This window comes from Gopherus evgoodei, chromosome 1 (genome assembly GCF_007399415.2).
Source record: "Gopherus evgoodei ecotype Sinaloan lineage chromosome 1, rGopEvg1_v1.p, whole genome shotgun sequence".
Classification (NCBI taxonomy): domain Eukaryota; kingdom Metazoa; phylum Chordata; order Testudines; family Testudinidae; genus Gopherus; species Gopherus evgoodei.
Window position 1 is genome coordinate 252,781,959 of NC_044322.1, and position 27,350 is coordinate 252,809,308.

General features: G+C 44.4%; 2 protein-coding genes across 11 annotated transcripts in view; one reads left to right on the forward strand and one right to left on the reverse strand.

The window, feature by feature from the left end:
- Nucleotides 1-25,423, reverse strand: part of ERC1 (ELKS/RAB6-interacting/CAST family member 1) — a 593,813-nt gene extending 568,390 nt beyond the window's left edge. For 7 of the 8 annotated variants that reach the window (XM_030543051.1, XM_030543046.1, XM_030543042.1 and 4 more), the window contains exon 1: nucleotides 20,390-20,488. The gene's annotated coding sequence lies outside the window, so the exon portion shown is untranslated. Of the gene's footprint in view, nucleotides 1-7,158; nucleotides 7,262-20,389; nucleotides 20,489-25,408 lie in introns of those variants that run through there. The other variant, XM_030543036.1, reaches the window with a different exon arrangement.
- The window catches only part of RAD52 (RAD52 homolog, DNA repair protein), a 28,638-nt gene continuing 22,103 nt past the window's right edge, over nucleotides 20,816-27,350 (forward strand). For all 3 annotated transcript variants that reach the window (XM_030543076.1, XM_030543065.1, XM_030543070.1), the window contains exon 1: nucleotides 20,816-20,899. The gene's annotated coding sequence lies outside the window, so the exon portion shown is untranslated. The remainder of the gene's footprint in view (nucleotides 20,900-27,350) is intronic.

Consider the following 27,350-nt stretch of genomic DNA (forward strand, 5'->3'; position numbering starts at 1 on the left):
AACTGCTGGGTCTATTGTCATGCAGATTTATCATAGCATCGAAGATACAGTAACTCCTCACTTAAAGTCATCCCACTTAACACTGTTTCATTGCTGATCAATTAGGGAACATACTCACTTAAAGTTGTGCAATGCTCCACTCTTACGTTGTTTGGCTGCCTGCTTTCTCCACAGCTAGCAGCCTCCCTACAGCCCCTCTCCCCCGAGCCTCCCATCCGCCAGCAGACCCCTCAGAACAGCACCTTCCCCCATCTCCTGCTGGTGGCAATCAGCTGGCTTGCAACGTTTTGGAGGCATGAGGGAGGGGGTAGGAGCCAGGACTAGGCACGCAGGCTCCCCCTCCTTCCCCTGCCTCCCGAACGTGGCAAGCTAGCTGACTGCTCTAAGTAGGAGGGAGGAGTGGGGAATTGGCAGGCCTCCCCCCACTTCCCTCCCGAATGCGGCAATCAGCTGGCTTGCGGTGTTTAGAAGGGACAGGAGGGAGGGGGGAGGAGCCAGGACGCAGCATGTAAAGTAAAGGGGGAGAAGGTGGGGGGGAGAAGAGGAGGGTCAAGGGTGGGGGCTTAGGGGAAGGGGTGGAGTAAGCGGGCTGAGGGTTGAGGCCCCCGCCCCTGATGCTTGCAGAGTAGGAGAAGCTGCCCTGGAACCTAACTCCCCCTATTTACATTAATTCTTATGGGAAAATTGGATTCACTTAACATCATTTCACTTAAAGTCACATTTTTCAGGAATATAACTACAATGTTAAGTGAGGAGTTACTGTACTGTTGCATCAGGTTATAAAAGTTGGTATTCTCAGGCAACTGTCTCTTTCTGTATGCATGGTATTCCCAAATTGTATTGGGACAGCTAATGGCATTATGTACCAATAAATTGTCACATCACTATAGCACAGAATTTATAAACACAAAGGGTTATTTCTCCATAGTGCTCCAAGGGTTGGCTGACCACTATAGCAGGTTTACAGACAAATGCAGGGTGGTCTGGAAGGTTCCACAATGCTAGGATCTTTCAGAACTCAGGTTTATTTATATTAATGGAAAAAGGAATATTTGCCCCCAGGATCACTGTGGACATTAATAGTGCAGAGGCTTCTCCGGTTATCTTAGGAAATGCAAAATAACCTCTGCTTCCCTGGTTAATGAAGCCATTCTCAGGCCACTGGGATGGAAGGAATTTTTTTCAACTGACTCAGCAGTGCACAGTAGTAGTGGAGTGTGCATTTGGCTGTCTGAAAGGAAACTGGTACTGTTAGTAGAATAGATTGGAATGTGTTGTTTTTTTCCTGTTGTTTCCAACCAATATAGCAATGTTACATTTTAATTGCACCAATAATAAAATAATTTTAGTACAAAACAATACATTTTAAAACAACTCTATTAACTAACAACTGTAAACAAACCTTTAAAACAGTGAAGCTAAAACTGAAAGTGCAACAGTGCTCTAAAGGGCAAAACAAAATTCTGGGGGAAAAGGAACATTAAAGTAACAGGCAAGCATATGCTTTGCCTGTGCCTCTTCCTGTTCATGGTACTTCTGAGGATTGGTAACTAGGTATAGCCAATTACCAGTTATGGTTTGATATTTTAAATATCTGAAAACCAAACTGCCAAGCTTAAGTCATCTTATTAGCCAAAGACAAGGCATTACAGAATGAAATGGAGACACGTATACCACACTTTCTGGGAAGCACTCTCACAGTACTTACCTTACATGGAAGGTCTGCTTCAAAAATACGCATCTAAGATTACCTATATTTACAGTACAGTTGCTTACAAGCTTGAAAGCATGCTATACATCACCCACCACTCTGTACTTGTTTTCCCATACCATCCTGTACCTCCCTTATCTTTGTTTTGGATACCACATTCCAGGAGTTTTCTGGGGTGTGGAGATACCTCCTACCTGTACCAAGACACTCTATTCATACATTTTGTTTCTGACTAGTTCTGTATTTGCTTGCGCCAAGAGAAAAGTTCAGCTATTGAGTGTTATAGGACGTATCTTAGCATGAGTGACCAGCATTCTGGGAAAAGAAATACAATTCACAATTGTAGTTAATGTCATTCCTGAATACATATTAATGTGGTGTGCCATACACATAAATATATCCTGGGTAACAGGATGGATGATTCAGCTCAAAGTTATCAGGAGTCCTGGAGGGCTCAGAAGAGCTGGGTGCCCAGATGCAATTGTCTGTTCACTCCGTGAAGGAAATGGCCTCTGGGAGCACTGCTGCTATGGAACAGTAGGGAGGAGTTACTTGTATTCCTGGGCAACTTAGACAGCAGTGACCATGAGATGACTCAGTTCAGAAACCTCACAAAAGAAAGAAAGAGCAGATACGGTTGTACCTCAGTGCTTGGCTGTAGACAATGGATCATGTGATGTGCCCGGGATGGAAGCTGGAGGCATGAAGGTAGGCATAGTGGTCGGTAGGTTTTCGGTATAGGGTGGTGGTAATGTGACCATCGCTTATTTGCACTGTGGTGTCTAGGAAGTGGACCTCCCGTGTAGATTTGTTCAGGCTGAGGTTGATGGTGGGGTGGAAGCTGTTGAAATCGTGGTGGAATTTTTCCAGAGACTCCTTCCCATGGGTCCAGATGAGGAAGATGTCATCAATGTAGCATAAGCAGAGAAGGGGCTTGAGTGGACGAGAGCTGGGGAAGCGTTCCAGGTCGGCCATAAAAATATTGGCATATTGTGGGGCCATGCGGGTGCCCATAGCTGTGCCACTGATCTGGAGATATATATTGTCATCAAATTTGAAATAGTTGTGTTTGAGGATAAAGGCACAGAGCTCAGCAGCCAGTTGTGCTGTAGCATCGTCAGGGATACTGTTCCTGACAGCTTGTATTCCATCTGTGGGTGGGATGCTTGTGTAGAGAGCCTCTACATCCATGGTGGCTAGGATGGTGCAAATAAGCGATGGTCACATTAACACCACCCTATACCGAAAACCTACCGACCACTATGCCTACCTTCATGCCTCCAGCTTCCATCCCGGGAACATCACACGATCCATTGTCTACAGCCAAGCACTGAGGTACAACCGTATCTGCTCTAACCCCTCAGACAGAGACCAACACCTACAAAATCTCCACCAAGCATTCTCAAAACTACAATACCCGCACAAGGTGTCATAACCTTAGTCCCAGATTTGGACCTTAGCGTCCAAAATATGGGGGTTAGCATGAAAACCTCCAAGCTTAGTTACCAGCTTGGACCTGGTACTTACTGCCACCACCCAAAAAATTAGAGTGTTTTGGGGCACTCTGGTCCCCCTGAAAAACCTTCCCTGGGGACCCCAAGACGCAAATCCCTTGAGTCTCACAACAAAGGGAAATAATCCTTTTTCCCTTCCCCCCTCCAGGTGCTCCTGGAGAGATACACAGACACAAGCTCTGTGAAACTACACAGAGTGAGTCCCCCTCTCTGTTCCCAGTCCTGGAAACAAAAAGTACTTTCCTCTTCACCCAGAGGGAATGCAAAATCAGGCTAGCAAATTCAACACACACAGTTCTCCCCCCCCCCCAATTTCTTCCTCCCACCAATTCCCTGGTGAGTACAGACTCAATTTCCCTGAAGTAAAGAAAAACGCCAACAGGTCTTAAAAGAAAGCTTTATATAAAAAAGAAAGAAAAAATACATACAAATGGTCTCTCTGTATTAAGGTGACAAAATACAGGGTCGATTGCTTAAAAGAATATTGAATAAACAGCCTTATTCAAAAAGAATACAAATCAAAGCACTCCAGCACTTATATTCATGCAAATACCAAAGAAAAGAAACCATATAACTCATTATCTGATCTCTCTGTCCTTACACTTAGAAACAGAAGACTAGAAAACAGAAACTACTTCCCCAAAGCTCAGAGAAAGCAGGCAGACAGAAAACAAAGACTCAGGCACAAACTTCCCTCCACCCAAAGTTGAAAAAATCCAATTTCCTGATTGGTCCTCTGGTCAGGTGCTTCAGGTGAAAGAGACATTAACCCTTAGCTATCTGTTTATGACACAAGGAAATAAGGGAACATATCAACAGAGCCAGACGTGTACCCAGAAGCCTCCTACTGCAAGACAAACCCAAGAAAGGAACCAACAGGACTCCACTGGCCATCACATACAGTCCCCAGCTAAAACCTCCCCAATGCATCATCAGGGACCTACAACCCATCCTGGACAATGATCCCACACTTTCACAGGCCTTGGGTGGCAGGCCAGTCCTCGCCCACAGGCAACCTGCCAACTTGAAACATATTCTCATCAGTAACTGCACACCGCACCATAGTAACTCTAGCTCAGGAATCAATCCATGCAACAAATCTCGATGCCAACTCTGCCCACATATCTACACCAGCGACACCATCACAGGACCTAACCAGATCAGCCACACCATCACCGGTTCATTCACCTGCACCTCCACCAATGTAATATACGCCATCATATGCCAGCAATGCCCCTCTGCTATGTACATCGGCCAAACTGGACAGTCGCTACGGAAAAGGATAAACGGACACAAATCAGATATGGCAATATACAAAAACCTGTAGGAGAACACTTCAACCTCCCTGGCCACACTACAGCAGATCTCAAGGTGGCCATCCTGCAGCAAAAAAACTTCAGGACCAGACTTCAAAGAGAAACTGCTGAGCTTCAGTTCATCTGCAAATTTGACATCATCAGCTCAGGATTAAACAAAGACTGTGAATGGCTTGCCAATTACAAAACCAGTTTCTCCTCCCTTGGTTTTCACACCTCAACTGCTAGAACAGGGCCTCATCCTCCCTGATTGAGCTACCTCATTATCTCCAGCTTGCCTGCATATATATACCTGCCCCTGGAAATTTCCACTACATGCATCTAATGAAGTGAGTATTCACCCACGAAAGCTCATGCTCCAAAACGTCTGTTAGTCTATAAGGTGCCACAGGACTCTTTGCTGCTTTTACAGAGGAATATATGAATATTGCTCAAGCATGCAGGGGTGTAATTAGGAAGGCTAAAATGCAACTGGAGTTGCAGCTAGCAAGAAATGTGAAGGGTAACAAAAAGGGTTTCTACAGGTATGTAAGCAACAAGAAAAAGGTCAGGGAAAGTGTACAACCCTTAATGAATGGGGGAGGCATCCTAGTGACAGATGATGTGGAAAAAGCTGAAGTACTCAATGCTTTTTTTGCCTTGATCTTCACAGACAAGGTCAGCTCCCAGACTGCTGTCCTGGACAACACAGTAAGAGGAGAAGGTGAGCAGCCTCAGTGGTGAAAGAGCAGGTTAAGGATTATTTAGAGAAGCTAGACATGCACAAGTCCATGAGTCCAGATCTAATGCATCTGAGGGTGCTGAGAGAACTGGCTGATGTGATTGCAGAACCACTGATCATTATCTATGAAAACTCATGGCAATAGGGGGTAGTCCTGGACAATTGAAAAAAGGCAAATACAGTGCCCATCCTTAAAGGGAAAAAGGAGAACCTGGGGAACTACAGACCAGTCAGCCTTATCTCAGTCCCGGGAAAAATAATGGAGTAGGTCCTCCAGGAAACCATTTTGAAGCATTTGGACAAGAGGAAAGTGATCAGGAACAGTCAACATGGATTCACCAAAGACAAGTCATGCCTGATCAACCTGATTGCCTTGTATGATGAGATAACTGGCTCTATGGATATGGGGAAAGCAGTGGACGTGATATATCTTGACTTAGCAAGGCTTTTGATATGGTCTCTCACAGTATTCTTGCCAGCAAGTTCAAGAAGTATGGATTTGATTAATGGACTATTGGATGGATAGAAAGCTGGCTAGATTGTCAGGCTCAATGGGTAGTGATCAACGGCTCAATCTCTAGTTAGCAGCAAATATCAAGCAGATTGCCCCAGGAGTCAGTCCTGCGGCTGGTTTTGTTCAACATCTTTATTAATGATCTGGATGATGGGATGGATTACACCCTCAGAAAGTTAGCAGATGACACTAAGCTGGGGGGAGAGGTAGATACACTGGACGGTAGGGACAGGGTCCAGAGTGACCTAGACAAATTGGATGACTGGGCCAAAAGAAATCTGATGAGGTTCAACAAGGACAAGTGCAGAGTCCTGCACTTAGAATGGAAGAATCCCATGCACCGCTACAGGGTGCGGACCAACTGGCTAAGCAGCAGTTCTGCAGAAAAGGACCTGGGAATTACAGTGGATGAGAAGCTGGATATGAGTCAGCAATGTGCCCTTGTTGCCAAGAAGGCTAATGGCATACTAGGCTGCATTAGTAGGAGCACTGCCAGCAGATCGAGGGAAGTGATTATTCCCCTCTATTCAGCACTGCTGAGGCCACATCTAGAGTACTGCATCCAGTTTTGAGCCCCCCACTACAGAAAGGATGTGGACAAATTGGAGAGTCAAGCGGAGGGCAATGAAAATGATCAGGGGGATGAGGCACATGACTTATGAGAAGGGGCTGAGGGAACTGGGCTTGTTTAGTCTGCAGAAGAGAAGAATGAGGGGGGATTTGAAAGCAGCCTTCAACTACCTGACGGGAGGGTTCCAAAGAGGATGGAGCTCGGCTGTTCTCAGTGGTGGCAGATGACAGAACAAGGAACAATGGTCTCAAACTGCAGTGGGGGAGGTCTAGGTTGAATATTAGGAAACACTATTTCACTATGCGAGTGGTGAAGCACAGAAATGGGTTACCTAGGGAGGTGGTGGAATCTCCATTCTGGGAGGTTTTTAAGGCCCAGCTTGACAAAGCCCAGGCTGGGATCATTTAGTTGGTGTTGGTCCTGCTTTGAGCAGGGGGTTGACCTAGATGACCTACTGAGGTCTCTTCCAACCCTAATCTTTTATGATTCCCAGTATTGTGTATTGTCCAGGGGCTGAAGAACATGACTGAATCCTGGTTTACAGGACTGCTGTGTCTGCTGCCCCAACAGCAATATGCTTTTAAGTACGGCATTTTGGCTTAGTATTGAACCTATGAGTTGCCTCTGTATCTCCGTGTCTTTTTTCACTCTCTTTGGCCATGGTAATACTTTCCCTAGCAACTACCACACTATCCTTGGCCACTGCCATAATCTCTTGTGAGAGCTCCCTTTCTGGCCACAAATATTGCCTCCATGTCTTAAATAAATACATTTTAAAAAATAGTAAAGATTATGTAATGAGATCCACAACATTTTGTCCCAAGTTTTAAGTTTTTGTCTCCTCAGGTTGGCCAGCCACTCAGCAGTCAATAGAAGCCCTGGTCTTGAGGGTCATGCAACTGCAGGTGTGCTGGCTGTGAAAGCAAGAAAAAAAAGGCTCCTATTCCAGACAAGCTATGATAGCATTTTTTAATATACATTTGTGACTTTACCTTCTTGAGATTCTGGAAGGACAGAGATGTTAAGGAGAGTGCTGGGTGCAATGGGATGTGTGTGTGTGCACAATATATACTGTTTGGCTTTGCCACTATGCCTTGGAGGCTGGGGATGGGAATTATGTTGCTGGTCTGGCTTTGCAGTTGTGTTCTGCCTTGGAGGTGCTTTCATACCCATCCAATACCATGTGTTAGGGAAAGCAGGAGGCAGCATCTGGATGTGAACTGGATAATTAACCCTCTTCAGCTGTCCTGACTCTCAATGACATTACAGCGAGACCAGTGACTAGGAGGCAAAGAATGGCCTTATTCAAAAAGGAAAAGGGCAGGCATGATATGCTGTAAAATTTATTCACCAAGATGCAGCCACACCCCTGAAATGTCTCTTGCAGAAGTAAAAGGGAGCTGTGAGCTTTACCGGGGGAAAGTCACTATTTGGCTATCCCCCATAACATCAGGACAAAAACAGAGCAATTTCTTAGTCTTAGATTCTGCTTTATCTCCCCTGCAGACATGAAGAAAGTGCAGAGAAAATCAGATAGGGTTCTGCAATGACTGTCAATTCTTTTCCCATAAGAATGCTTGTTACAGGGCATTTGTATCTCTGTGGGGAGCAGTAATTTTTGTATCTTTATAGGCATGTGATATCCATGCGTACCTCATGTAAACTGAGAAACTATGCAAACTTTTCCTGTAATCATCAGTGAATTTTGCGCACACTGAATCTGCTGTGGAAGGGGAGTGAGGTAGAGGCTACAGCTGCACCATGCTGCCAACCACCATTTTGAGATGACAAAGAGGAGTTGCTCAGGGAGGCTTTGTGGGGGGCAAGGCAGAGGAAGAGCATTCACTGGGCAGGACACATGAGGGGAGGGGAGGGGAGGGGAAGAGAAGGAAAATAAGTAGATGGGTATTTGCCCTCCATGGTCCTCAAAACAATCAATAGTCAGTACTTTAGCATATGACAAATGGAAATTACTCACGTGGAGCAGCTGCCAACTTGGAAACACTTGCAGGGGTACCAAGCAGACAGTGTGTGCAAAGGAGGGAGGCAGGCCTGGAGACTCAAAGGATCCCAGCTCACATCCCCCTAATATAGCTGAGGCCATGAGGCACCCATAACAGAAATTAGCATGGCAGCACAAAAATAAATTGTAAAGATAGGTACTCTTACACACTACAGTTCCTGCCAGATGATCTGCCTCTTGGGTCCTGGTCTGGATTTCTGGCTGGGATTCAGGCTCAGTGCTGCAGGACAGGAATCGGGTTGGCTTTCTATCTGGGATCTCAGTCCCAAGGAGATTCTGACTGTTAGGGAACAGCTCCCCACTGGCCTCTCTGTGCTTATTCCCTCATAGTCTTGCTAGTTATTCGTAGTGGGGGGACGAAGAAAGAGGTGAGGAAGGAAGGGAAGAGAAAAGGCTGCAGATTCCAAAACCTCTCTGTGTTGGGTGGTTACGTAGTTATGTAAAATCCTGTCCAGTTCTGGTACATGTGCCCAAATGGATTTTTTTTTCTCATCACTAATTTTAATATATGGCCTTCTGAGCTGCTTGTCTTTATCCAGCACTGTTCACCACCCCACTCATCTGCTTTGCAATGTCCACAAACAAATCTTTATTTTTGTTCTATTCACAACTACTTCCAGTACTGACACTTCATCCCAGATAGCGATAAGAACCATTGTCTCAGCACATGTCCATGCAGCTGCGCAAAGCATTCTATAGGGCTTCTATAGTGGAATCACAGCAATGCTGATACAGTGGAATTCAGAGATAAATCGGAAAAATCTGGCCCCCTGCAACTTTTAAATGGTGCGACAGATGTGGCCATTTCCTGAAGTATCCTTGAAAAACCTTACTGCAGTGGTCCCCAACCTTTTTGTGGTCAGTAGCACATTCATGTTTTCAGAAGAGTGTGGCGGGCACCAACAATTTTTCAAGGTTTATTTTGTATTTCTACATTAAATAATATGAAAAACATTTAATATTACATAATATATGAATCCATAAGATAAAAAGGGTAATTTTACATGTAAAAGGTATTAATTAAATTATTCGGCAATTACTCTTTCACCTTTCCATGTGAATTTGCTCTTTTTTATCTACCTGTAAGAAAAATTGAGTTTTTACAAATCAAATATCAAAAGGTTTTCATCTTATTTATTTTAAAAAAGTAAAACATTGTTGAACTGCTGGTCCAAATATATTTATTATTTTTACTTTAACATAGAATGAAGCTTGCAGCCCTGGAGTTCTCTGTCCCCAGCAGGCGCAGGGCCACGGCTTCTCTCCGTCTTAAGCCGCCACCCCTCGCCTGCCAGGGACCGAGAACACTGGCGCCCGCAGCCTGCAGCCCTGGAGTTCTCTGTCCCTGGCAGCGGCGGCGCCGCAGCTTTTCTCCGGCTTCTAAGCTGGAGAGAAGCTGCGGCCTGGCGCCTGCCGGCGACAGAGAACACCTGCGCCCACAGCCTGCAGCCCTGGAGAAGCTGGAGAGAAGCCACAGCCCCACACCTGCCAGGGACAGAGAATGCTCGCACCCATAGCCTGCAGCCCCAGACTACTCTGTCCCCAGCAGGTGCGGGGCCCCTGCTTCTCTCCCCTGCTGGGCACTAGGCGGGTCCTGCGCCTGCTGGGGACAGAGAACACGGTGCCTGCAGCCCACAGCCTGCAGTGTTCTCTGTCCCCGGCCGTGGCTTCTCTCCAGCTTAAGCCGCGGCCCTGCGCCTGCCAGGGACCGAGAACATCGGTGCCTGCAGCCTCGGAGTTCTCTGTCCCCGGCAGGGGAGGGGCCGCTGCCTCTCCCCCCTGCTGGGCACTAGGCGGGCACACATAAATGCCCCGGCGGGCGCCATGGCACCCACGGGCACCACGTTGGCTTCCACTGCCTTACTGAATAATGTTTATGTATATATTTGAGTCCACTGTATTAAATGCCACGGTTATATATTATTATAGGCCAGGATGATCACAGGACTATATTGAACAATGGGGCAGAGAACGATTTTTTTTGGATCATGTGTGCAAAGTGAAATTCCTGGGAAATATCTAGGGGGAGGTGAATCCAAATGCCTTCCACCAGATATTTAATGATCCAAACTTTTGAATCTATGCCCTGAAGAGAGCACCATTTTCTGCTAATCACCTGTTCCCAAAGGCTGGAGATCAAAGGCCCAAATTGTATTACACACACACACGCGCACACACACACACACACACAAAAACCAGGCTGATCTGCGCAGTCTGGACATTTGTTCTATGCTATGACTGTTATGAACTTATAACCACAGGAAACCACATTATAAGGTCCAAAGGACTGACTCCTGCTCAAGTCCTTGCTGGAGCTGAGGGGGTGGTCTCTGGCAAGCTTATTAGTATGTGTGTAGGTTATTTGATTGTTTTCAATATGTTTTCTCTGTAATGTTTTCACCTTAAGAATAAATATGCTTGCTTATAAAGAACTATGTGGTAACTTAATTGTGGGCAGTTATGTTTATAGCCTCGGAAGAGAAAGCAAAGCACACACACTAGGCCTGTTTAAGCAGCAAAGAGTCCTGTGGCACCTTATAGACTAACAGACGTATTAGAGCATGAGCTTTTGTGGGTGAATACCCATGCATCCAACGAAGTGGGTATTCAGCCATGAAAGCTCATGCTCCAATACGTCTATTAGTCTATAAAGTGCCACAGGACTCTTTGCTGCTTTTACAGAGCCAGACTAACATAGTTACCCCTCTGATACTTGGCTGTTTAAGTAGTCTGGCTAGCTGGGAACAACTGTGTGCAGGGAACTGTGCAGCCTGGAAAAAAACAGTTTAGAAGGGAGAGAGAGATGGATCTCAACCCAAGAGTGGTAACAGTTGAGGAGCCAGAAGCCTAGAAGTACATGTCCTTTCTGGGCCAGAGGGGAAACAGAGGTACAGTTGCCATGAACTATGACAGGGACATCCTGGCAACTTAATACCAAAGCAGAGAAGAGCACACAGGGCCCACATCCAGACTAACCCGCGGCATCGGCGGGTTAAAATCGATTGCTCGGGGATCGATATATCACGTCTAGTCTGGATGCGATGTATCGATCCCCGAGCGCGCTTACATCGATTCCGGAACTCCATCAACCCGAACAGAGTTCCGGAATCGACACGGAGAGCCGCGGACATCGATGCCGCGCCGTCTAGATGGGTGAGTACCTCGATTTTAGAAATTCGACTTCAGCTACGTTATTCACGTAGCTGAAGTTGCGTATCTAAAATCGATTTTAATACCCTAGTCTGGACGTGGCCAGGGAAAGAGAGAGGTCAGTAACTGTCATTCACACAGCAGTGTGTGATAGCTGATGGACACATGAGAAAATGGTGCACAACAGCATTGTGTCCACACAAACACACAGAACTAATTCAATCTGCAGCAAACTTGGTTCACTTTGCAGAAGGACTCCAAAGTTTGCAATAAATGTGGAGTTAATGCACTGTGACCGATTGTGCTGAGTATACACAACTGTTTTCAAGCCAGGTTAATTGAACTTAACCCAGTTTAAACCCCTTAAATTCAGAAGAACACTGTCCACACAGGAATTTAATGTGGTTTAACTAACCCACTTTAAATTCACACCTTTAGTTTATTTTGATTCTCTCTCTCAAACTTTTGTATAGACAAGCCCTAAGTCTAAGTAAAAGGGACTAAAAGTGTAGTGTCCTGTGAATTTCAGTTTATCAGAACACTTTCCTAAAAATGTATGCCCTCTCTAAGCTACAGAAGACACAGGAAAAACCATAGCAATATTGATACAGTACAAAACTGGACAATAAAAGTGCTAACACTTCTGAATAATAAATTTAAGGTAGTCTTATTAAAAACTTCTGGTGTGCTAATTGTAACTCAATCACTCCAGAGGGCAAACTTAACATAGATTCAAGAAATTGCCTCCTCTTTCCCTTAGCCAGCATCTTGTCAAACTATTAATAGCTTCTTCAGTAAATGAAAATGACTGCCATGTCTCTGACAGAAAAGTAACTTCCCAAGTAACAGAAGGTAGCTGCTGCCACACAATCTGCTGTATCATAAGGATGTGATATCTGTCATTCAGATTTATACTTTTACACTTTCAGTGAAAATGAGAGGAGAGAGCTAGTTCAGCTCTCAAACAGCTTTGCTTAGTGGGTAGGGAAACTTCCCTTTACCACTCATAGAATTGAATTACCTGAGCTATGGAAAGCAATAACATCTTAGACCATTCAGAACTAGATGCCTGGTGGAAACGTAACTGAATTCACTGGAAGGATTCTGAAAGTGGGCCTACAAAAAGGAATTCAAAACAAAGGGGGGGGAAGTGTCAGGAAAAAAAGAGGGAAAGGGTTTTCCCAAAAAATATATAAAAAATTTCATCCAAGTGAAAACTTCCAGACATTTTATGAACAGCAATCTTCACTACACAGTGATTGAGTGCCTTAGGAAAAGACAAATTTCACAACAATTTACAGATGTCCCAACCAAAATGAATAGGAGACTAATGAACTGCTATTATCTTGTGCACAGCACACAAGTACAGAATTAACAGTAACTGTCTTATTTCTGTATTCTAGAATCTAAGGGTTTAATTCAATTGAGAAGGGAGGAAGGATCACTGCTCCTTGTTAAAGTGAACCAGTGAATAATACATTTGGGAAAGGGATGAAAAGGGAGTTGTCTTGAGAAATGTTTCCAAATGAACCTGTGCTGAAAATCCTATATAAACAAGGGATTGTATCAGTGGAGTTTGTACTTATTTATCACATTCAAAACAAATACTAGTTACCCCTGTGGCCCTGACAACAAGAGAGACTGAAAGGCATGAAGAAAATTAAAAAGGAAAGACGACACAAAAATAGCAATCAAAGATTGATTCATCTTTAGCAGACATATAGTGCTTTGGCACCAATTCCACATCTCTTTTATAAATTATGTTTTTATTGTAATTTGAATGTTATTTAATTTTTTTCTTTTCTTTTTTTTTTAAATTCACCTATCTAAAACATCAGCCAACCAACAAAAGCCACTGTGAAGAGGAGGGGGTTGACTTGTGACTGTATTTCTTTCATGTCTCACAGAGAAATCTCTCAAGAAAGTCTTTCAATACTGGTTAGAGGATCTCCAGGTGACCTTGATTTGCCATAAAATTGCTTCATTAACATAGAGACAACAATTTCTGACCCTAACAGTCTGAGGAAGAACACAACTATGTCACTTGTGATAAAAAAGTGTTTTTGTTTTGTAATCCCAAATGACAGTCACCCTAGGCAGTCTCCCAATTTGATTGATTAATTAAAGAATAAAATGTAAGATGTTACACACACATTCTGAAATAACTGGAGTATGTGATAATCTGATTTCTCTCTCCTCTTTCTGGATCCAGCTCTGCTTTCCATTTGCCAATTCATCACTTGCCTTTGTTAGCAGATAGCAGAAACAAAGCAGCTACACCTTGCTGCTGTAAGCTTCTTCAAACTAGTTACTGTATGAGTGATTATTTTTACTAAGAAAAAATGGGGGAGGGGCAGCCTACAGCCTTCATTTATCAGCACAGGGGAAAACCTAGCTTAAAGCAAGACAGCAATGAGCAGAAAATGGCATTGTTCTAAAATCAGAATATACTCCTACCACCCACAATCCTCTGTATATGAAAGGCAGAGCCAAGTTCTGCCTCAAAGCTCATTTCAGGTCTCTACCCTGGCTTCAAGTACACATTTCCTATCATGAAATCTATTAGAATTAACAATAAAATCTGGTGTAATCAGGAACAACCTGCTACATACTATTTTCACTTTAAAGATTTGTGTTCCTGCTAATAATGGATATTTTTCTTTAGACCTTTTACCATTCACAAATGTTATATAAATCAAATATATTATAAAAACAAAAGCTACGCTGAGTTCAGTTTTTTTTTTTTTTTTTTTTTTTTTAAAAACACCACCTTTTTAGATTAAACCTTTTCCAGTCCAAAAGACCTTCACCCCAAAATATTAATACCAGGCAAATCAAGACAAGGCGACTTAGTACTGCTTTCCTACCTTGCGGAAACCGTTGTGCACTCAGTGTCTTTTCCAGGCTTGCACAGAAGCACTAGCTTGGTGATTTTATTACTGTCAGCTTATTCTCAAGTACAATCAGGTAAATGTATTCAAATTAGTGTTGTCACCCAAATTCTCCTTCCAGAGGCATCTGTCTTCTTACTCACTAGTAGGAATCAGATTGTTGTGGGTGGAGAAGTCAAGACTCTAACCACACACTTTTAACATCAACCAACATGTAATATGTGATACATAAAAATTAATATGTACAAGACAATAAATTAAAGAAAGCAGATGCTATAACAAAAAAACCCCCAATAAATAATGAAAATCAATCAAGGATGAAAACCAACGGTGATAATAACTCTGATTAAAATAATTCTTACTCTTCTAACTTAAGAATGGGATTTTATCAGGACAATGATTAGAAGATTGCAGCAACATGTAGCTCATTCTCACAGTGCACACACAATAACAGAACTATTTCCTCAGCAATTGTGATACAGTTTCTCTCTCTCCCCCTCACTCTGGGTGGAAGTAGACCCTTAACTTCACTACAACAGTAGAATCATAACTGTAACCATGTTGCCAATGGCAGTAAAAAAGCCCGAGCTCTTACTATTGCTTCCTCCATTGCGACCCACCAGTAACTATACACAGGTAGGTATTTATAACTCTGATTTTTACTAGTGTAGACAAGGCATTTGTTCAGAGCAACATATGTACCACCTCCTGAAATTGCACTGGGACCCAGCCATAGATACAAGAGATACTTGCAAGAAGAGCAATAATATTATTTTCTGGCATTGAAAAGATGTTAGCAGTTTTATTTGTTAAGCTCTTTATAGCCTTTCATCACTGGCCAGCAGTATGCTGAAGCCTGCTTCCAGCAAAATGATTAGAGATTTCCCTGAAACACATTCTGTTTACGTTTAGAAAAATCTAAATGAACCTGAATGTTCTCTTCACTCCAGGAGAGTCAGCAAGGTCTCGATCTTACCATCAGACAAGGTTTTGCTGTCTCAGTGTCTTCACTGTAGAAATTATTGTTATCAGCTGATCATAAAATACAGCTATCTGGACAGTTGCATGTGTCTGTACTAAAGTGAACATATGCTGTCCAGCAAAACAAGTTAGACACTTTAAATCTACCCATAGGTAAGTGCTCTGGAATAGCTGCAGAAGAAGGAAAAAAAAAATCACCCAAGATCTCTGCCAATCTGACCTGGGGAAAATTCCTTCCCAGCCCCAAGCATGGTAATCAGTTAGACCATAAGCATGTTGGTGAGGCCCACCAGCTAGACACAGACTTGGAAAAGAAGAGCCCTCCCCATCTAGCATCCCATCTCCAGCCGTTGGAGATGTTTGCCACTAGCAGTTGCAGATGGGCCACAAGCCAGCATAGGCAATCTCAACATATCATCCCCTCCATACACTTACCAAGCTCAGTCTTGAAACCAGTTAGGTTTTTTGCCCCCACTACTCCCCTTGGGATGCTGTTCCAGAACTTCATTTCTCTGATGGTTAGAGATCTGCGTCTAATTTGAAGCCTAAACTTATTGATGGCCAGTTTATTATATCTATTTATTCTTTTGCAAACACTGTTCTTTATCTTAAATAACTTTTCCTTCTTTCTGGTGTTTATCCCTCTGATGTATTTATAGAGAGCAGTCATCTCTCTCCTTAGCCTTTGGTTGGTTAGACTAAACAAGCCAAGCTCCTTAAGTCTCCTCTGATAAGACAGGTTCTCCATTCCTCTGATCATCCTAGTAGCCTCTCTCTGCACCTGTTCCAGTTTGAATTCATCATTCTTAAACATGGGAGACCAGAACTACACAGTATTCAAGATGAGGTCTCATCAGTGCTTTGTATAATGGTAATAACACTTCTCTATCTCTTCTAGAAATACCTCATCTAATGCACCCTACGATTACATTAGCCTTTGTTATGGCCACATCACATTTACAGGATGACTACGACCTCCAATTGATTAATACACCCAGATCTTTCTCCACCTCCACCACTTCCAACTCACATGTCCCCAGCTTATAGCAAAAATTCTTTTTGTTAGCCCCTCAATGCATGACTTTGCACTATTAAATTTCATCCCATTTCTATTACTTCAGTTTTCAAGGTCATCCAAATTTTCTTGTATGATATTCCTGTCCTCCAGATTGGCAATACCGCCCAATTTTGTGTCATCTGCCAATTTTATTAGCACACTCCTATTTTGTGCAACAAGTTCATTAATAAAAACATTAAATAAGACTGGTTCCAAGACCGATCCCTGAGGAAATCCACTAGTAACTTCCCTCCAGACTGACAGGTCACCTCTCAGTATAACATGCTGTAGTCTCCCCTTCAACCAGTTCCTTAGCCACCTTTCAATTCTTGTATTAATCCCCATCTTACTCAATTTAACTAATAACTTCTCACGTGGAACTGTATCAAATGCCTTACTAAATATATGTAGATTAATTTATTGCCTCTCTTTTGTCTAGAAAATCAGATATCTTCTCAAAGAAAGAGATCATGTTGGTTTGACAAGATCTACCTTTTGTAAAACCATGTTGAATTTTATTCCAATTTCTGTTTACCTCTATGACTTTAACTACTTTCTCTTTCAAAATTTGTTCTAAGACAGTGATTTCCAAACATTTGAGGGTCATGCCCCCTCTTACCTGTCAGTGCAGCTAGAGGCAGGAGGAGAAGAGATACAGACAGGGGTAAGGAGGCTGAGGCTGAGGCCACAGCTGGAAGTGGGTCTGGGGCTGTGAGCGGGCTGGGGACGGAGCCATGGCCAGGGGCCAAAGCTGGGAGCAGGAGCAGAGCCGCAGCCAGGCAGCGATGGGGGTCAGCAACTGGACCCAGCTTCATTCCCAGCCCATTCCACCCTTGGCCCTCAGCCAGGAACGGAGCCACAGCCAGGGGCTCAGGCTGGGGGTGGGACTGGAGCAGAGTAGGAGGTAGGGAGGGACCAGGTGGCACTCTCCCCCTGCCTCCCGTGGGGGCTGGCCTGGCCCCGCAGCACCCCCCCCAAACATTCCTCCACACCCCCAGGGGGACGCACTGCAGTTTGGGGACCTCTGATCCAAGACTTGCATACAACTGAGGTCAAACTAACAACCCTGTCATTTCCCAAATCACTTTTCCCCTGCCCCCTCCTAAAAATAGATACTATCTTAGCAATTCTCCAGTAATAAGTTACACCTCTGAGTTTACAGATTCATTAAAATCCTTGCTCTTGAGTTTGCAATTTCATGCACCGGCCCTTTAATTTCCATCCAAGGAAATTATCCAGGGTCCCTGATTTGGTCCCAAGCTGTTTGAAGTTGCCTTCCACCTCAGACATGATAATTTCTATCTCCATATCCTCATTCCCATTAGCCACGCTGCCACTACTTCTAAATTCCTCATTATCCTTATTAAAACTGAGGCAAACTATTTGGTGAGGTATTGGGCTAACAACTGTGTGCCAGATTAGACCAGTAGAGGAGTAGCCCATGATTAAATTCACAGGTTAGTAACCATTTAGCCAGTCATGCCACTAACTAATTATTCGTGAAATAAGGGCCTAATAAAAGTTTATAACATGGCCAGAGAAACAGTGCTAATTCTCATCTAGAAAAGATTTTAAAGCATTCCTGGTTAACAGTTCTCCTGTAATATAAACAGGGCCTCTTTTTAACATTTTTATTCTCACTTGGTTTCAGCTAAACTTGTTTTAATAAACTTTGGCCAGCCACCATGGAAAAGATCCAATCATATTAAGTAGCATTCAAGAACCATGCTCTATCCCAAGTTTTTGGGCTGTGCCGTGACTATAGGTGTGCTGTGTTTCACACAGCTCCCCCATTACAAGTGATCATAGATGAGCCACCAGTGGCCGTGTGTACTGCAAGTTTTACTTATAATGTTCACTATATACTACCGCCCTAGCCATATTAGTATAGTCAAGGTGCTAGTTTGTTTTTTTTTAAAACTAGTCTCATGTAACTCTACTCAGTACTGAGCTAAATGACAAAGCGATAATACCATTATGGGGTGTCAAATTCATTCTTTAGAGCTGGCCATGGCATAAGTGCAGAACTATGCATTACCATTATTCAACCAAAGACATCAAAGGGAGGTCTGCAGAATAATCAAGGACAGAATATGACAAACATATTCTTACCTTTACCAACTGATATGTCTGCTTCTTTTCGTATTTCACCATCCTCCTTACTTTGTCTTTGTGGATCTCTCTGCTTTCTTTTTCTATCTCTACACATGCTACTTTAAAGCCACTCCCAAATTTTCCCTAACACCATCAGCTTTACTCCCACACCATTCCCCACTGCCTATAATTAAATGATCCATGATAAAATTTGCTGATGACAACATGCAGTTTCATATTTAGGCTTTAGATTTAATACTCTAGTTAAAGTGATAGGGGGAGCAGGCAAATTCACTTTTCCCAGAGCTATTGTTTCAATATGTCTGCAGACTCAGGAATGTAGCATTTTATCAGTTTACACTCACTTTTCATTTGGAAGGTTAATTTACAGCCACCACAGATTAAAAACTCATTATTTTGTAATGACACATTAGATTCTGCATGGTTTGGATAAAAATACCTCAAGTCAAACAGGTTTCAGAGTAGCAGCCGTGTTAGTCTGTATCCGCAAAAAGAACAGGAGTACTTGTGGCACCTTAGAGACTAACAAATTTATTTGAACATAAGCTTTAGTGGGTTACAGCCCCACTTCATCGGATGCATGCCCACAAAAGCTTATGCTCAAATAAATTTGTTAGTCTCTAAGGTGCCACAAGTACTCCTCTTCCTCAAGCCAAACAGTGTATCTGACATTCATACCATAAATAACATGACATTCAATAACAGATTTAAAAGTAGCCATTCTTCAACCAAAAAAAACTTAAAAAATAGACTTCAGAGAAAAACTGCAGAGCTACAATTCATTTTCAAACTTGACGCCATCAATTTGGGCTTGAATAGTGACTGGGAATGGCTGGCTCACTACAAAAGCAATTTTCTGTCTCTTGGTATTAAGACCTCCTCGACTATTATTGGGAGTGGACCACATCCACCCTGACTAAATTGGCCTTCAACACTGGTTCTTCACTTATAAGGTAACCCTTCTCTTCATGTGTGAATATATATTTATGCATGTATCTGTAATTTTCACTCCATGCATCTGAAGAAGTGGGTTTTTTACTCACAAAAGCTTATGCCCAAATAAATCTGTTAGTCTTTAAGGTGCCACCGGACTCCAGACTAACATGATAGACTAACATAATAGATAACATGATTGCCCCATCTAAGGATAAATAATTATTTTTTACATTAGACATTAAATGCAGTTACCAATGGAAAACACTGGGGTTGGATAACTGGAATTCAAAATGGGGGAGAGGGGAAGAGCTACTGTATTGGACACAAAAACCAAAGAGTCAAGATACAATTATTACATCCACAAGCCCTGAGTAATGTCACCAGAGAAGACACAGACCCCCCCTTGTCCCCCGTCGGGAGGAAATAGAGGCAGGTTGCTACGATGCGATCCCTGCCGTTTCCGTTCCCCGTGCTGTCCCGCAGGGGGAGGAGGTGTCTGAGGGCAGAGGGAACACAACGCCCCAGTCAGACACAGTTGCGAGGAGCTACAGGGGGTGCGAGGCGCCGGCAGGGCTGCCCCAGGCCCCGCGCCTCCCCCGCCACCAGGGAAGAGAAGGGGCCAGGCAGAGTCCGCTCCCTCCCAGCCGCCCCAGCCCCACCCGAACCCCCCCTGTTCTCCCCGCCTGCAGACAGGCCACCCGACCGAGGGGGGAGTGATCTCAGCCACTGCCGGGGCGAGACCCACCTGAGCTGGCGGATCCCCCAGTACCAGGCCGCCCCCTGGGCTCCAGCCTCGCATCCCGGCCGCATCCTACCCCGCAGCCGGCGGCTCCCGGTCCCCGCAGGCCCTGCCCAGGCTCCCCTCGGGCCGCGGGGGCCCGTCTCTCACCTGCTGCCCGCCCGCCCGCCCGGTGGCTCCGGCTGCTGCTGTCAGGGACGGAGGGGGGAGCACGGGGGCAGCGACACCAGCCAGCCTCGCGCTCGGCTCCTCCCCGCCCGCTAGGCTCCCTCCCGCGCCCCCGGCTCGAGACACTAAGTCCCGCCTCCGGCGCGAGCCTGCGAACCCCGCCCTCCTGCCACCGCCGCGCGACACACCAAGCTCCCGCCCCCTACGCTGCGCACCAGAGCTCCGCCCCTGCGCGGGCCTCTCCTCCTGGATCACCGCCTGCGCCGCGCGAGCTAGGGGGTGTCTGACCGCTGGGCTGCTGCTCCTGGACCCTGAGCGCGCGCGTGCGCGCCGAAGTGGCTGTAAAAAGACCGTCACGAGGTCAACGTCGTCCCTGGCGCGTCCAGTGTGGGCGGGAAGTTTGTCTTTTTCCGCTTGCCGTAACCACGTTGTCCATAAGGGAGAGCTGCTGCTGCTGCAGGAAGGGCGAGCCCCGCCCCCACTCACGCACAGGTATTGAGAGATCCAGCCCCATGGGGCGTGGTGCCCGCCCTTTATGTGGCCTCCCGCTGGATGCACAAGCGCCGCTCTCCTGCGCCCCCGCCGTGACTGGCTGACAGACCCTTTGGGGGCAGCGCCCGCCCCCACCTTGCCGGGCCGGTGCAGACGCCGCCTCTCGGCCCAGCGCGCGGGGCCTCGTTATGGATAGGGCGCTAAAGTCGCATCGGGCAGGGCAACGGCTTTCCGCGCGCTCGGGGGCGGAGTTGGAGGGGAAGGAGGTTTCTCTGCCCACAGAGTTTGGCGCCGTCGTTGTACCCCGGCGAGCTGTCTGTATGAGACGCCTTCGCCGTAGGTCGTTCAGATCAACGTGATCCTCGACTGGGAGAGTAGAAGGAGCGGGGGCGTCTCCCAAGGCCAGGCCCCTTATGACCCTGACATGGGATGTTGCGGTAGCTGGGGTAGGTGTAGGATCCTCCTGCTCCTTTCTTACAAGGAGGATGAAATAGCTGCTACTGCGGACATTTAGGGTACGTCTGCTCTTTAAAGCTCAAAATGTCCCTTGTTTGTGCTAAAACTCTGGGAGCGTCTACACTTGTTAATTATCAGAGGGGTAGCCATGTTAGTCTGGATCTGTAAAAGCGGAGGAAGTGGGTATTCACCCACAAAAGCTCATGCTCCAAAACATCTGTTAGTCTATAAGGTGCCACAAGACTCCTTGCTGCTTTTACATTTGTTAATGACTTTTTGCAGTGAAGAAAACCACCTTCACAAGAGGCGTACACCTCTTACCACTGTTCTTTTTGCATTGCTGTGAAAGTGAAGACACATTCTAGCAGTGTAAACACCTTTTGGCCTCCAGGGGAGATCCCATTGTTCCAAAAGCGACCACTCTGGCCAGCATCTCTGCTGCTCTGACGCGTGGACATCTGCCCCTCCACCTTTAAGCCCCGGGGAAGTTTGAAGCTCCCTTTTGTTTGTAGATGTAGTGAGGCAAGCAGCCAGACAGCAGGAGGTTTTTTTAAAAAATGCCACAGAAGAAACAAGGATGTAATGGGGCTCCTGAGAGACTAAGCAGGGCAATACAGGGCACTTCTGCTCCCTTCCACGAGACCTATCAAGAGAGCTGCACCGTGGGATAGCTGTCTTACAGTGCATCTCTCATAGGGGATGGAAGTGCTGGTAATATAAACACTCTCTGACACCCAAGGAATCAAATGAGTACACAAACCAGTGCTTTACCTTCACTATCACCAGTGAAACTTACAGCACAAAACTCTGTAAATGTAGACATACCCTTAAATTATCATCACCAAACATCTGAGCAGTGTAGAGTAACTCACATCTTTCAGAAATACTGCTACAGGCTCTATGGGCTGATCTAGATGTCTCTGTATTGGTATGTGTTTTTGTGATCATAAAAGCTAGAGACTGGGTTTTGTTTTTATTTTTAAAGTGAAATTCTGGAGAACAAAATAACTGCTTGAGAGCGCTACCAATACGCCATACTGCTATGTACCAACCCAAGCCCTGTCTAACATACAAAATATTTTACAGCGCAGTCTAAGGTCTGGTCTATACTATAGACCTATATTGGTATAACTGTTGCTCAGGTGTGAAAAAGCCATACCCCTGAGCACTATAGTTGCACTGACCTCACACACACATACACACACGTCTAGACAGCACTTCTCCCGCCAAGATTACTACTGCCTCTTAGGGAGGTGGATTAATTAAGCTGATGGAAGAGCTTTCTTCCAGTGACTTGTGGTGTCTTTGTTAAAGTACTACAGCGGTGGCAGCTGCGCCAAAGCAGCATTTTAACTGTAGACTTAAGCTGAGACAGCATGCCCCTTCTCTAGTAGAAAACAGGAAAAGCTGTGCATAAATGACAGTCTGCAGCATGTGCTGCCACACATGTGAGCAGCAACCTAAGGGGAAAAGTGATCTGAAGGAAACAAGTACTGGGTCTTGCACAGGACTGAAGTATTCTAGCAGCCTCAAGTTTAAAGACTATATTTTGTAACTTAAATAATTTTCAGTAAAGAAAGGCAACAACAAGCTAGGGTGGAACAGATGCACATTTAAGTCTCAAGAGTGAGATGCATAGTCAGTACTTACTAATATCCCAGATTCATTTAGGGTTTACTGTCCTGCTTGAAATGCTATCTTTGTGCCTGATATAACAACTACATTTTTAAGTACCTGTGGCTTGAATGACTTCATACTACTTTTTTAATATTATAAAAGCAAGGATGTTTCTATTCTGGTAATTGCATTCTACCAAACTAAATTCCCACAACACTTACACATGGATATTGTGTTTGTCACTGCCAGTCCCAAACAATCATACAGTGTTCCTGTGTTCTGTTACGGAGCTATGTTTTTCACTCTAAAGATGACTTGAATTGGTTTGTGTAAAACTAGTATCTCAGACTGAGTTTGTAAAGCGCTTTCGTATTCTTCTGGAAGAAAGGAGTTATATAAAGTAAAGTTATTCTGAGATTTTTAAACACTGAGTGTGTGCTCAATAAGGGTCCGCTCTTCAGGACAAGCCGTTTTCTTCTACATCATTTTACAAATGTGAAACTTAAAATACTGAATGATGTGACCAATTTGAAAGGTTACTTGCGTCAAGTAAGCTGCATAATAAAAAGTCCCCTATAACATTTACACACACAATTCCACTGCAATTTCAGTTTGATCCTGTAACATTCCCAGTTTGTCCTAAACTGCTATGCAACATTTTTGTGCCCTGTTAAAAACACGTACAATGTTCCACTTCAAAGATTGCTCTATACACCACTGAAATGCAGCTATCTGCATATAGTTTATATATTGGTTTGTCTGTAAAATGCTGTGGGAAGGAAATATTGTAGAAGGAAATACCCTATATAATTATAGATTATCTAAAAATAAGAAAAATGGGATAAATAGGAATTTAGAACAGAATGCACTGGATTGTCTCCAGTACCAGGCAGCTAAGTACCTCTTTGAGCTCACGTTTGACAAGCTTGCTCTGGGTGGGATCTGTGGAATGATTGTTATTGAAAGAATGTAAGAGATTTTCACTCAGCAAACCATTGCCTCACTCTGAAGGAAATTTTTTATCACATACAGAAAAAAGGGGTAACATGCTGGGGAGGAAGAAAATAAGAGTATTGTGAAATACAGATTGCATGAAAATTTGTTTTAGGCCGTGTGTGTGTGTATACACACACACACACACACCCCTCTACCTCGTTATAACGCTGTCCTCGGGAGCCAAAAAAATCTTACTGTGTTATAGGTGGAACCGCGTTATATCAAACTTGCTTTCATCCACCAGAGTGCGCAGCCCCCCCAGAGCACTGCTTTACCACGTTATATCCAAACTCATGTTATATCAGGTCATGTTATATCAGGGTAGAGGTGTATACAGACTGTGTGGCCCTTGGATGATCATTTCCCACAATAGCTATGCTCAGTTGGAACAGTGAAACTGATAGCCATTACAGGGAAACTTGTGAACCACAGGGAGAACTTTCTCAGCTGCTGGGTAAAAACTGTGGAACTCCTTACCACAAGAGATAAGAATAAACCACATTCACCTCACCACTTTCAGAACTCTAGCCAACATTAATTTCTTTGATTTGGCCTTCTCAAAACAATTACTTTATTTTTAAAAACAACAACCTACAAGCAGATTACTCTGACACATTTAAAAAGCTTATGAGGTGTTAAGGTACTACAGTAATAGGCACTAAAGAAGAATACTTGGTTGTGGAATTTCCTGCCAGCTCAGGTCAGGGTAAAAAACTGTAAAGCCATGATCATTTTTGAAGCATAGTGCAAACCCTCTATTTTTGTGCATCTCTTTCCTTGATGATGGAGGGGGAGGGCGGACTGCCTGGGACCATTACAGGGCAAATTTGAAGAGAATTACTTGTAAATAATAAAAATGAGGAATCCTTTTGGCACCTTAGAGACTAACAAATTTATTTGGGCATAAGCTTTCGTGGGCTATAACCCACTTCATCAGATCCATGGAGTGGAAGATGCAGTAGGCAGGTATAAAAATACAGCACATGGAAAAAATGGGAGAGTTGCCTTACCAAGTGAGGGGTCAGTGCTAACAAAAGCATCTGGGGTTAGCACAGGCCAAAATAAAGAAATAACCTGATTGTGTCTACCTAAACATTCCCTATCCCAATTAATCCTGCTAGGTATGGAAAATAATTTTTCATACCTGGTTCAAACCTTCAACAGCTTTCCTACTTTCAGCATTGATGCTCTGTGTTCCTCCAATCCAGAGAGAGCAACAGACAAACAAACTTTCCCTTTGTTTCCCCATGTTTAAAAATTCTAGCCTTCCTATTGGCTCTTTTGGTCAGGTGCCCACTTTTTTTTTTCTTTAACTGAGGGCCTTTTTAATCCTTTACAAGTAAAGCAAGTAAAGAACAGCTACCAAGAGGGATTTTACAGCTAACTGGCTGGCTGGATGTCCATCAAAGGGAGCTATCTCCCCCTTTATTTATCACACACCCCAAATCACAGATGGTACTGGCCAGCCTGGTTCAGGGTAGGTCCACACCAACTGGGATTTCTTCCTGGAGATTTAGAAAACAGAGTTAATAAGATACATGCACCTCTAATTTTACTAATAATTACATGAAGAACTAATCAGTACTTTCTACATTTCAAGGACTACAATGACTTAGAATGCAGGGACATTTTTACTCAGCTGATTCTGGGAAACCTTCCCGGTAGAGCACATCACCCACTTTGTTAGAGGCTCCTGAAATCTGTTATATCTCAAAATCAAAGTCTTGAAGAGGTAGACTCAACCAGAGAAGTTTTTTGTTAGTCTCTTTGACTGTGTGAAGCCACTTCAGTGCAGCATGCTCAGTCTGCAAGTGGAACCACTGTCCCCAAATATATGGGCGTAGCTTCTCCAGAGCATACGCAATGGCGTAACTTTCTTTTTCTGAGACTGACCAGTGCTTTCACTCTCAGAAAGTTTTTTGCTGAGAAATGTGGTAGGATGGAATTGTTGATCTGGTTATTTCTGCATTTAAAACTGCTCCTACCATGTTCAGACGCATCTATGGTTACGATGAACGGTTGGTTGAAGTCCAGGACCCTCAGTACAGGGTCAGACATAAGAGCCACCTTAAGCTGGTTAAAGGCTTTCTGACACTTTTCAGTCAACTGGAACTGCATTTGGCTGTGGTTTTCTGGTCAGGTCGGTCAGTGGGGCAGCAGTTTGGCTGTAGTGTGATACAAATCAGTAATATCCAGCCAAGCCCAAGAAGGATTGGACCTGCTTCTTTGACTTAGGGATAGGCCAGTTTTGGATAGCATTTACCTTAGCCTGTAGGGGGTTGATAGTACCTTGACCGACCTGGTGTCCAAGGTGCGTTACCCTGTTTAGGCCTATTTGACACTCTTTGGCCTTAACAGTTAATCCCGCCTCCTTTGTGCACTGGAAGACAGCTTGGAGATGTTCCAGATGTTTTGCCCATGAATCTGAGAATATAGCCACATCGTCAAGGTAGGCGACTGCAAATTCCCCAAATCCAGCCAGAAGGTTATCTACCAGTCTCTGTAAGGTGGCGGGTGCATTTTGCAGTCCAAAAGGGAGCACATTAAACTCACACAGCCCTACATGGGTGATGAAGCCTGACCTTTCCTTCGCTGGGTCATCTAGCAGCACTTGCCACTACCCCTTTAGTTAAGTCTAAGGCAGAGATGAACCGGGCACATCCCAGTTTCTCCAATAGCGTATCTGTGTGTGGCATTTGATAGTTTTCTGGGCGAGTTACAGCATTTAGCTTATGGTAGTCCACACAGAAGTGGATTTCCCCATCTGGTTTGGGAACCAGAACTACTGGAGAGGCCCATGCACTCTCAGAGGAGCGGATTACACTCATCTATAACATGTCCTTGATCTCCCTTTCTATTATGGTTTTGGCTTGAGGAGCCAGCCTGTAGGATTGGGATCTAATTCAGTGAACATCACCTGTGTCAATGGAGTGGTACGCCCATTCTGTCCATCTTGGGGTGGCTGAAAACATTGGCGTGAAGCTGGTACACAGCTTCTGGATTTGCTGTCGCTGCTTACGCCCAAGGGCCATAGAATGGTTCACCTATTCCGTGCCTTCATTGCTTTTTCCTTCATAGTATACTCCTTCAGGCCACTCAGCATCCTCTCTCTCCTGGGCTGTAAACTGGAGAACCTTGATTTCTTGGGAATAAAAGGGCTTTAGAGAATTAACATAGTATACTTTAAGTTTTAGGGTAGGGTCTGGGAACACTATGAAGTAATAGCTCCCATGGTCCCTCCCATGACACTTCTATCTTCTTCACATGGAGCACTTTCAGGATCATGACTTGGTCACCTACTCTGAAGGAAAGCTCTCTGCATGTTTATCATACCAGGCTTTTTGCACTTGCTGAGCATCCCGTAGGTTTTCCCAAGCAAGGG